Genomic DNA, 12,464 nt, shown 5'->3' with positions numbered 1-12,464 from the left:
ATTCTCATATTTTATTGCCTTTTCACTTGTAAAATTTAACTGTTTAATTCAGAAGCAGCGATTTCTTAAATACAGAAAAATTTAGGTGGAAATTTTTTTGGGGGAGGGGGTTGTTTTTTGTTTGTTTCTTTTTCATTAATATTTCCCATCTGTGAAAACTGGAAAATTTACATGTTATAGACTATACTAAGACATTCCCTTAATTCTGAATGCTCCTGATGATACCTATTAAGATCTTATCAATCATCTTTTGAATGGGACTGTTCCTCTATCTAGAAACTAGAGTGGCAATTTCAAAAGTGTGTGAATTTGCATGTCATAACGGTTTTGGGGTTTTTTTGGTCCCATTTTCTTCATTTAGCACTAGCAGTTATTATTAAACATTTAATTATTCCTTCCTTTCATTTATAAAATACTTGTACAGTCTTTTTTGAGTTTTCTGCCTTAATTTGAATAAGATTACTTCTTTCTCTACCCAAATTGTTCCTCTCCGAAAGTTTAATTGCACAGAAAATCATGCCAGCTAAAACTTGTTTTTCTGTTCTCTTCTTGATGTTGTTACCTGTTACCAGACAGAATGTGAAACTTCACAGACTTTTTGTGTTAAATGTCAGAGACAATACAGTACTATTTTTTTTTTACTTTGATGGTTCTCCTGTTGATTGCTATCTCATGTCCTTCATTAAAAATTATGTAGACTGTCCTTTTAAAAGAGACTGTCATAGAAACTCTTAGACTAAAACTGGTTCTTGAACTTTGCTGTATCTTATTGTCATCAAGGGAGCAGAGGACTGCTGTGATTTGCAGAAGAAATATTTTGTGTGGACATATCATATCCACTGTTCCCTTAAAATGAAATTTTATTTTTCTTTTGATCTCTCTTCAGACATTCGGAAGAAATCATGTGTATGCCTCCTCTGTCCTTTTCTGTATTTCACACCCTTGTCATATCATCTATTTTCTTTAATTTAATAAATTCCCTAATTGTTGTCATCTTTCCTAATTTGAAAATGTCTTCATTCATTGCCCTTCTACATGGTAAGGAAATTCTCATCTAGAAGTGACATTATACAAGTAATTAATAATTAGAGCATGGATCTATTATTTCTACCTCTCTACAAACCAACAAATCATTTAGATCCACTGTGATCATAAAGTATAATAGTTGATCCAGGATCTGCCATAGCAACCAGCATTATCATCACAACTTCTCTTTATGTGACTTTATTTTTATCATAGCTAATATGTGTATGCTCATACTTTCCAGCTGACTAGGACAGTTCTAGCTGTTCTTGCAGCTACTCAAGCAAGCTATGCTGAGTAAGTCTGACTAAGACTCAGGTGAGCTCTATCTTTAGGTGATTCTTCATGGTCCTTCCTAGAGCTGGATAAATTTCAGCCTTACTTGTGCTCAATGACTTAATGTTCAATTTGAATGAACATGTGATTATTTTGACCTCCGATTTATGGCGGACTTCCTGTTTCTACTGTTTCCCTCCTGAAATGAGTTAAACAAAACCACAGGCAGTACTTGAACTGTGCCAGAGCCATAAAGTGGGGCACTGTAATATTTTAATTACTCCTTTCTTTGACACATGCTAAAGCTTTCCTTGAATAGTTACATCTGTGCAGGCAAAAATATTTTTACCAGTTCACAGTGATGCTGGAATGATATTTATCTCCTTCTTTTCGTATTTTAACAAAAAATACTGTCAGTTGCATATGAAGGTAAAAAAGCATGATCTTTCTTTTGAGGAAAAAAAAAAGTGAAAATGCTTAGGGGACTAATTTACAAGGCAAATGCTTCCCTAACCTAGTTAATGACAGAGTTAGGTGAGAGGGTGTTATGAGAGCATTGTCCCAGAGCCAGCAAGTATTAGGCAAATTAATTGGTTGGTGGTTAGGGGAAAGTAAAAGACTTCTAGGACTGGTTAAAAAGGGAATGAATTGTTGTCTACTACTCATTGCTGGCTTCACACAATGATGGGAATCTAATCCATGCATTCCTATGATCCTCAAAGTAAAAGTGTCCAGGAAATTTTTAAAATTAAAGATGTGGTGGTTGTTAGGCCCCAGAATTTTCTCACTGAGTCCATCAGAAGGGCTTACAGGGGTGTACCCTGAGTTAGATGCAAGGGAAGAATACTGACAAGTTATTCCTCAAGAGTCAAAACTTAAAACTTAAGTTAACAAACTTACATGGCATACTTGAGAAAAAGTTTTAAGCAAATTTGAATCAATATAAAGCATTTGACAAAACATTAATTTAGCAGGAACTAAGCCCATTCAATTTAACAAACTTCAACTCATCTGATTTTAATTTACTCAAAAATAAATAATATGTATGTGTATGTATTACATATATATATTTTCAAGCAGCAAGAATAAAAGTTAAAAGGTATTTCTCAATTATACTTGAAACAGTATCTTTTAGTAATAAGACCATAAACATTCAACTAATTGAATTATGAACTTGATTTACACAAGTTTTAAAAAATATCCTTCATACTTAACAGATGCATGCTGCTTTTTCAAGTCTTGGACTCACTTATTCATCCTTAGCCACTCCAGTAACAAATGGGGATTCCTTACCTCTAATACATGTATTAAAGAAGAGCAATTGTTATTTAATTACCCATAACTTCTAATTAGTTTCCTGCTCATGAAGTTACAATTCTTACTGTCTGGCCAAATCAGCGTGTTGAAAATCTGCAGGAAGTACTTAGCAGTAGGAAAATAGTTGTTGTGTTATCAACACTGAGGCACAATTCCAGAGCACAGTACCATGCATTATCCTTCTTGTTTATGTACTCTCCTTTATATATAAGTTAAATTCGTGACCATTTATTTTCAGAGGAATATCTTGCCAACTTGCACATGGTTAGAAGATATTATTTTGCTGGGCTTTGAGATGTGACCTGCCTTCTGCAGTTGTACTGGACTTTCAGGTGCACTGAATACATGATAATGTAAAGCTATTCCTATCACTAGAAAGAGGAGAAAAAAAAAGCATTTTTTGAAACCTGTAAAGCCATTATCCAGTATTGTAGTAACTTGCAGTTCTGAGGAGGAATGACTGGGACTCCCTCCTCTGCACTTAGGGAAGTTTCACAAAGCACTGGTGTCTGTGCAGGGACAAATAGTGATTTAGTTGTAATGATGTAGATCCTGCTGCAGGAGCACCCTGGGAGCTATAGGAACCGACAGAGAAGTGCTCATGACTGGCAAAGCCAACAACTGTCAGGACCTTCAGAAGAGAAGGCTTAACAACTTAATAACTGAGAGGGGAATGGGTTATTTTTACTGTAAGTGTGTCAGGTGAGAAACAGCAACAAGTTAGAAAAACTATAGAAATTAAAACTAGTGTTTGTTCAAGTGGAAGAGAAATGTTATAAAAATGCCCATACTGAAAACTAGAATATGATTTCCAACAGATAAGGAACAGTGTAGCTCAAGAAGAACTTTCCAGAAAGTGTTTATACAGTGATATGAGCTCTAAACAGTTTTAAGTTGGGACAGGATAGACCAAGTATCTAGGCAACTTTTGGTCATGTTTTGTCTTGATAGATATTCTAAATTGCCCACCACCTTCTGAAAGTAGAAAGCATGGAGATGCTTATATATCTGCTTTAAGGAAACTGTAAAAAATGAGTACCTTTTTTTTTTACTAAAATTGGCTAAAATCTGTAGGCTTTCTAGTAGACTTTCTTGCTACAACTACAAATCCACTATTAATGATGGTTAGTGAAAAGCTAGGGTGCCTTTGATACTGCAGTAATTGTCACCTACTTGGTGTTACTATAATTGATGCCCTTATAATGCATATGAGGACATTCGCTGCAAAATATATATAAACTCTCAGATTCCTTGTACTATAGATTTTTTTCATAACATTGTCCAGACTGCATTCTTTCTGATGAGCTACTGGGGTGTTTACAGGTGGGTCTGCTTTTTCGGTAGATAAAAACTATCATTATCAGCAGAGTGCTATCCTAGGACTGAGAAAATCTTGTACTTAGTGTCTCTTTATTAAAATCCTTTCAACTCTACTGCCTTTTGTAAATTCATTTGTTAATAAGTTGTGGCATTTGTTCCCCATATTAGAGCTAGGTGATAAAATTATGTGTTTTGACTTTGATTAAGCTTGATAAAACTGAAGTAAGAAAGTCTTTAGAATTTTGAATGATTGCAGGGCAAAATTTGCATAGCTCTTGTATATTCTAGTGAATACACAGACACCATCTGTTGAGAATGATAGCCATATGGTGAACTATTTATAGAAAATGTTTATATTCATTGTGTTGTTGATTATCTAGATATCCAGAAAACACACTTTTAAAATGTAGTTTATCAACGTGTGGAAAAATTTATTATGTGGTTTTGAAACTGAAAAGAGTGCCAGCAAACTGCATGTGTTTTGTTGTCTGTCAAAGACTTTTTATAAAACTTTACAAAAGCCTAAATCTGAGAAATGAGTGAAAAAAGCCTCCAGGGTATTAAAAGGTAGGAAGTTCTCTAACAATTTCCTTTGTGGAAGAAACAAATGATGGAAGAGCAGTTACTGACATGATGCCAAGACAGAGAGGTTATCTGCATGGCAGAGGGCAGCAATCTTATATCTAGTGTACTTTTAGGTATGTTTATGTGTCTTCTGAACTGCTGATGCTCCCAGACTTTTTGTATCCAAATGTGCTGGATATTGGAAATTCATATTGTTGCTACAGCTACAAGTCAACTATTAATGATGGTTGGTGAAGAGCTAGGATGCCATTAATATTGCAGTAATCATCACCTGCTTGGTGTTACTATAAATGATGCCCTTATAATGCATATGAGAACAGGCTTTCCAAAATGCATGGGAGGGTATGAAAGGCAGTGCCTCATTGCTCCTGTATCAAAAGAAGCAGCTGAAAGGCATTAATCCATTTTCGTACATCTCTTGGTTATTCACAAAGTCAGGTTTACACCCTAGTGCTGGATATACCAAAAATAAACCAATGGGATTTTGTGGAAAATCTCACTTTGACCTTTCAGGGTAAGCAAGCTCCCTGTTCCATAAATAAGTTGGTCAATAACAAGGTATATGTCACATCTGTCACCATAAGGATTATCGTTCATCTGCTTATCCTCTTCTGACATAGCTAATCAAACTGTACTGGGACCTTAAAAAATCTGGCAGAAGTAGGCTTAGTTCCCTGCCTGGCACTTTTCAAGCATTGGTGGCAGAAGATACATCAGTAAGCAAAAGGGAACAGTATTGCACACTTTGACTGCCACTCAAGCCCCTATCATGTATACAGTTGCAACATGAATTTCACAAGTAAATTACATTAAAGATGAGGCTCCCCATATGCAATACACTTTTTTGATTGTTATCAGTCTCTCTCTTCTGCAGATGTATTGATGAATCATATAAAAAAAACACTCTCTGATGACAATCTCCAACAGAAAGTGCTAAAAACATAAGGATTGCCATATCTTATTTAACCTTACTTAATACGAGCTACTTTTTTATACTTGGAAGCCCTTTATGATGAGGCCTTTGCTATCCTTGCAATACAAAAGCATGTACTTACCAGCTCTTTTAACTGAGAATATAAAATTGCTTAAATAAGGTTTTGGGCTAATTTGATGGGTTTTTATTGCTCAAACCTGGCTTCTAGAAAAAGTGAAAATAAAATGAATGAAGAAGAAGAAAGTGTTGCTGGTACATCTTTTTGCATTCAAAAGTTAGTAAGCACAGCATGTTGGCTAGAGCAGGCCTGTGATAAAAATCTCTTTCTTATAATAATGTCTCACAGTATCTTGGTTCCCCATTTAAAATAGGTCGCGTTTGTCCACATTTTTATATCCTTTGATACACTTTTGTCTTAGTTTAGGAATGGTACTCCACAATTTAGTGCTCCTGCTGAGAATCTCCAAACCACTGCTTACTCTTCTTTCCCCTTTCCCGCCACCACCCCTGGTTCTATGGAGAGGAGAATTGGAGGCCTGAAACATAAAGATCATGGGTTGAGACAAGAGTAATTTACTGAAAACAGTGCTGAAAGAAGAAAACAAGTAGTAACAGCAACAATACTAACAACAAACGGTACAAGGAAGAGGCGAGCAATGGAAACCCCCTGACAAGAGATAATACCCAACTGCTCCCTCCACCCCACTGCACTGACCTGGAAGACAGCCCTGGCCCCATCCCCAGAGAATTATAGAAGGTGGTATAGAGTAACATCCAGGTCTCAGCCATGCCTCCTCCTGGCTACTGCAAAAAAACTCTGTCCAGGACAGCTTTGATGGGAATACTGTTAGGTATATTCAGTGTATTGTGTTAATAATGCATTTGTGTATTTATTGTTAGGATTCATTGATTCCTTTAAAAGTATGCATCTTTTCTTCATAACTAGGTATTTTTGTGTGCTACAAATCATCACTTGGAAGTGTGGCACTTCGGCATTTTTATCACTATCTAATTAACCTGGTGATTGCTATTCTGTGACTTGGGTGACTTTTCTTAAAAACAGGTGTTTCCTTTCATCTGCAAATAATTTGCCCCTTTCAACTCTGTCTCAAATCCTGTTCTCTGGGGATTCCTAAGTGGAGATACTAATGTTTGCTTTACTTATCTGTTATTTTCTCTTCCCTCTTTCAGACCCCTATTGATCCAAGTTTTCATTCTTAATAGATACATAGTTATATACCAATTGTAAGTGTACTGTAAGTGTAATGTGTAACTGTTAAATGTGTAAATGTGAATTAATGCATTTAAGGTACTGACTTCCCTGATTGTACACAGTGGCTTAGCTTCTCATCTTACCTATAGACTTTCTTGTTACACCTGCAAAGGAAAAGGCTGCAGGATACAAGCTGACAAGCTGAAAGTCTGTCTTGTCCATCAAGGTATTGTTTCTTCCTTTTCCTACTCCTTCTTAGATAAGGGATTTTTCATTAAAGTTATAGCAATGTAGAGTAATTCAATTTCCATACAGGGATCTCAATTTCTTTGCAAGCTGTAATGAGCTGAGACATGCAAGTCCCCTGTAAGGTGGAGGGTGAAGTATTAATATCATAAACAGATGGAAAATCTGTTCGTGCAAGTCACTTTTAGGGTTTTTTTCTTCTACACTGCAAAATCAGTCTGTAGCAAAGCAAAGAGAATAATTTAGCTCTTTTGATTAAATTTAAGATAAAAAGCTACCACAATAGTAGCTGATCTGTGGTGGCTGTTGCTATGCACTGTTCCTTTGTGGCAACAAAGGGGAGGTGACTCAGCTTTAGTGAGACCTTAATGCTTATCTAATTTGAATTACCTTGCATTCATTTTGGGAAGTGGTAGTCCCATTAGTTTTTCTCTGAAGGAGATGGGGAAGACTGTGTGCTTTCTCCTGACCTTGAAATATTCACTGTTGCAACTACAAAGCAAGTATTGAGGGCTGGTGGTGGCTACAGTGCAGATCCCAGACCTTTGTAGCTGTAACTGTTGTCTTTTAGAGCTATATGGTTTTCCCAAAGTTATTGGCTTCTCACATGGCTTTCCTGGATGTACTACTTCCTCTGTCCTGCCAGGCTGACACTGCTTAAGAAGGGATGACAAGTCCCAAATATCTTATTGCTTCTTTCCCAGGTCCAGTTGTGAGTGTCAAACTGACCTCAGAAGTTTTGCTAGCATGATGCATGCAGATAGAACAAAGTTGGTTAGTTTTGCATGAACTCCTAAAAGGTTTTGTGAAGTGAGTAGTAAGTTTAAAATCTCTCTATACACTGTGATTTATCCATTTCTGATGCTGACTGACGATTTGACCCAGAAAAACTTTTTGATTGGGATTTTTCTTCCCCTCTTAACATCTTTCTAGGGTATAACAACAAAATGTAGTCTTTGTGAAGAGTGGGAAACATTGTGCATGCTCCCTCATATACCGAAGAGGGAATTAAGAATTGTCATTCTAATAGTTGACACTGTAAAATGTCATTGAGGAAAGCTTTTTCATGTTAGTCTTTAGATTGACAGGTTATGACAAAACTGCATTCATGTTGCTTGAATACATCTTTTGTCTAGTTTTACATGCTTTTTGACTTGTCTAGAAAATGACATATTAAGGTTTTCATTAGCCTTAACCAGGTGTGATTTTCTCTGTGGAAGATACCTTGGTAGGACTACAGCTGAAGGCAAGTAAACCAGTGAAGCTTAGAAATGCCACAGCCCTTCTTCAGATGGTAGTAAAGAATTGAAAGACTCATTAATCAACAGCCAAGTCACAGATGTGATGGCTTTCCTGCAACAGGCAACAGACTGTGAAAGTCACATCCAACATACAAAACTGTTAAATAAGGCACATCTATAAACATTCTTAAACTTTCGTCTTTCCATTTTTCTTGAAAAACACCATTTTTTTAATGTTTTCTTTTTTTTTAAAACAAAAATATTTGTTTGTTTTCCAAGGAATACTATTTAGTTTAGGAAACAAAAGTAAATACAGACCCTGTTTTCACCCTTTGTTCATTTTAATACAACAGCATATTCATTTAAATGGAAACACAGTTTTGATTGCAATGATTAATGTAAAGAGTTTTAATATCAAAGGTTTTTATACACACAAAATATGCACGGAAGTTTTGACAGAAAAAAAATTAATACAGGGATTTTCTGCATACAAATGGCTGGCTATTTTCTTCACGATTTTCCAGTACTTTCCCGTACTACAAAAATTATCTGGAACAAAGATTCAATTATGCTGTAGTGCTGCAATGTAGACAGTCATAGAATGTTTAAAGTGAAATTACTTAGAAGATTTTATTAGTTAATCAACCTGTACTGGATTTTTCACCTGCACTAATAGGAAAAGCACATAATAAGAAGCCAAAGAATTAAATTGCCACACAATTTTTCCACATCATGCTTCCTTAAACTCTCTGGATTCCCTGGAATGAAGGAGAGTCTAGTCAGAGATCCTATACTTCTCCATGAATTTTTTTTCCTCAGATTATCTTTAAATTGATACATTCCCCATGGATGAAAATTAATTTTACTCTGTCGAAGAGCAGTGTGTATGAATTCGTTAGAATTTTTGTACTTGCTAATTCCTTGGTCTTCCTAATATTCACTTCTTTCCAAAAATAAATGTTCAGTATAATAAAAATGATTCTTTAAAATCTGAGGCAGATGAGAACACCATCATCTGGGATGAGTAATTTCTTAATAGCCATTGTCTGATCTTCTGTTTCCCTTTTTTGAACATCTGTCTTACTTTTGATCTTCATATCCGGAAATTAATTTCAATTTGCAATCCACGTTTTTAATTTCTATTTTTTTTTATTGCCAGTTGCAAAGCTATTTTGGTCTGATTCAATTTGAGTCAATTGAACTGTATGTAGGTATAGTGCCTGCTGGCTTAGTAACACTGTAGTGCATGCAGAAGACAAGGAAACAATGGTGCTGCATTTATTGCAGCAATAAGGTCTTCTTTAGTGGTATATCAAAAGTTATAACTGTTTTGCCCTTAGGTTCTGTAAGCAGATATTTGAATATACCTCTCTTTAAGATATATTTGCAACAGACTTTTTCTATTTATTCAAATGTACTGCTACTGATTGTTATTGGAGGGCTTGTTAAGGCATATATAGCTATCATTGTAGAAATAACTGTTGTTGTTTCACTTTAACAACAGGGTTTTTTCATTTTAAAGAGAATTCATTACTGGGATCAGGGATGACTTTCATTTTGTTTCACATTTGACCATAAATTATTGCCTATAATTTTGCTCATTAGCTTTCTGTTGTTGCTTTAACTCAATAATTAAACACCTCTGTATAAAGACCCACTATCTAAAATAATACAGATATTTATCCTTTTAATTGTACTAATAAAGAGTGTGATATCTGAATTTAAATACCACCAAACACTTCTCACAAAAGTGTTAATGAAATTATATCAGTCAATAAATACAGTCAATAAAATAACTATAATGATTTCTCTTGGGGTAATTACATGGGTAATTTAACAGCACATTTGGATAAAAACTGAGAATTAATGATATATAGTTAAACCTCTGTAAATGGTATAGAGAAAATAAAAAGTTTTGTTGTCTTTCAAGTAAAAAAGAAACCTTTAAAAATATGTAGTAGCTCATAATAGTAAATTTATTTTCCATTTCTGTCCTATTTTTGGCATTGCATTACTTATTGTTTCATATGGACTCACTGTAAGATCGTGGTGGACTTTACAGCCTCTAAGTGAATGACAATTGAGTATTCTTTGCATATCTCAGTGGAAAATGGTTGTTGCATTAAAAAAATTGATAGAGTGGTTTCAGAATTTTAGCATTAAAAATGAATGTCTGTCTCTCTAAACTTCAGTGCAATATTGTCATAGTTCAAGGTGACCTATGGGATTCATATACTATGAAGTTATGCTCACAGATCAATCTCCAACATCACACCCAAGACTCAATGTTTGGATGCTAACTGATCTGAGTGTAAAAGGCTTCAGGCTATAACTTTCTGAGCAAAAAAAATTCAGAGATATTCTGAAAAAGAGTACTGCTTTTTTCTACTACTTTTTCACTAGGAAAGGTATGAGTCCAGAACAAGGTTTGTGTAATCAGGCTTTCATAGTGTTTTCACTATTGGTAAATTTTTTTCATAGAAAATTAACAGATTCTGAAGTCTTTAAAGACTATGCTTTAGTTCACAGCAGCTTATCGGAGTTGCTCTAATACTTTTAGAAGTAAGTGTTGTCAGTTTGTTGTTTACTTATTTATATTTATTTCAGTGAAGATTGAGCTTCCTTTGCAGAAGGAAAGCTCCTTCCTATACCACAATATTTTAATTCTTTCATCAACTTATGGCATTTAATGATGTGGTTTTTTAAATTTTTTAAGTTTAATTTTCTGATTTTAATCTATGCTGTCACATGCTGAATTTTTGTACATAGAGTTTAATGACTGATTAATCTTTTTATTCCATACTAAAACATAGTCCTGAATCTGCTCATTCACATCCTTAATGAGTTGTCTCTGTGAATTCAGTACAATAACTTCAATTCAACATGTTAGGCTAGATTGTATGCCTGAATACAATTCTCATGTGGCATGAGAAGACTACTTAGAATTAACAGTGTTTCTTTGGCCTGTATTTCTCACATATTTGGTTACATGTCTGTAATCTGCAAAGAATCATGTGCTTGTGCCACAGTGCGTGGTCTCTATCTTGTCCATATAAGTACACTGAAAACACAGGCTACTGAAATTTTAATTAAAATTTGAATGGTAGCTTTTATGGAGGCCTACTATATATTCTAATGATGCAGAAATCTTTTGTTGTAAAATAAAGCAATAGTGAGCTACACCATTAGACCATTTACTAAATCTAGTCCATGCTAAGAGCAGTTTTGAGAGATTATTTTTCTCAATTTGATTCAGTTATGATTTATTAGAATTTTTTCTTGAATGTCAGTAATACATGCTATATGTCTGTTCAAATGGGGACAAACCTATATCCAAACAATTTACTGTGTTACTCATTTAGGAGCATTAGTGTGTTTAACTGAATCTTTACCATGATGCAACAAAGTAGAATTTAAAGAACTGATGCTCTGTATCTCAAGTAATACATGTTTAATCTTTGGTCGCTGTATCATCTATTGGCTTGAAATAAAAATTGTTAGAATAAGTGGAGTTTAAATGCACTAGTTCCTTCCACTGGGCTGAGAAATAGCAATGTTATGGTTTCCCAAAATTGATGTCAAATACTCCTACAGTTACTGTGATAAAGAAGTTAGAGGTTTTCCTACTGCAGTAAAATAGCTAAGAAAGGAGGATAAAGGAAGATAATTTTTCTGTTGCTTATAATACTTTTTTCATAGTTTATTGAAATGATAAATAATAGGACAGAAACATGTAGAACAAGCTTTGGTGTAACTGAATTAATTTTAAAAGAGCTGAGTTCTGATGGGGAGTGTGCACCCTGTGAACTGAGTGTTTTTTTCTTTAATAAAATTTTATCATCATTCAATAATGACATAAAAATAATGCTTTTAAATCTTCTGAAGCAGACTTGTCAAGTTCTCAGTGGCATCTTGTAATTGTGAAAACGAAAGGGTATGTTTTAACTCTCCTTGGTTACGCATCTACATCAGGTTCTTCTCATGCTTATTCTTCTCCATAGTTTTAAATGCGTGGGAGAATTTGATCAGTGTCCTTTTTATATTCAAAATGAGTCAGCTTCTGTCTCAAAAGTGTCTTATTGTCATGATGTCACTGCATCTCAAGATTTGTGACCTTTTGCTCCATATGGACTCATGGTAGACCTTGTGTTTTTGCAAACTAGATTGCTTTTGTTCCCCTGCTAGGGGGTATCAAAGCCTTTTGGACTAGAGTTTTACATGCTGGTAGGGTTGCAAATAAATAAATAAATAGAATAAAATAAGTATACTAAAAGTACCCAACAGCAACTGAAAACACCCAACAAAGAAA

At 34.8% G+C, this 12,464-nt stretch overlaps 1 protein-coding gene across 10 annotated transcripts in view; it reads left to right on the top strand.

The window, feature by feature from the left end:
• KIAA0825 (KIAA0825 ortholog) overlaps positions 1–12,464 on the top strand; it is a 243,742-nt gene that overhangs the window by 132,516 nt on the left and 98,762 nt on the right. The window lies entirely within an intron of this gene.

This window comes from Pseudopodoces humilis, chromosome 4 (assembly GCF_049639895.1).
Source record: "Pseudopodoces humilis isolate 2021_Gansu_Grassland_sample_001 chromosome 4, ASM4963989v1, whole genome shotgun sequence".
NCBI classification, from domain to species: Eukaryota; Metazoa; Chordata; class Aves; order Passeriformes; family Paridae; genus Pseudopodoces; species Pseudopodoces humilis.
The sequence above is the reverse complement of the archived record's forward strand: the minus strand, read 5'-3'. Positions and strand labels throughout refer to the sequence as shown.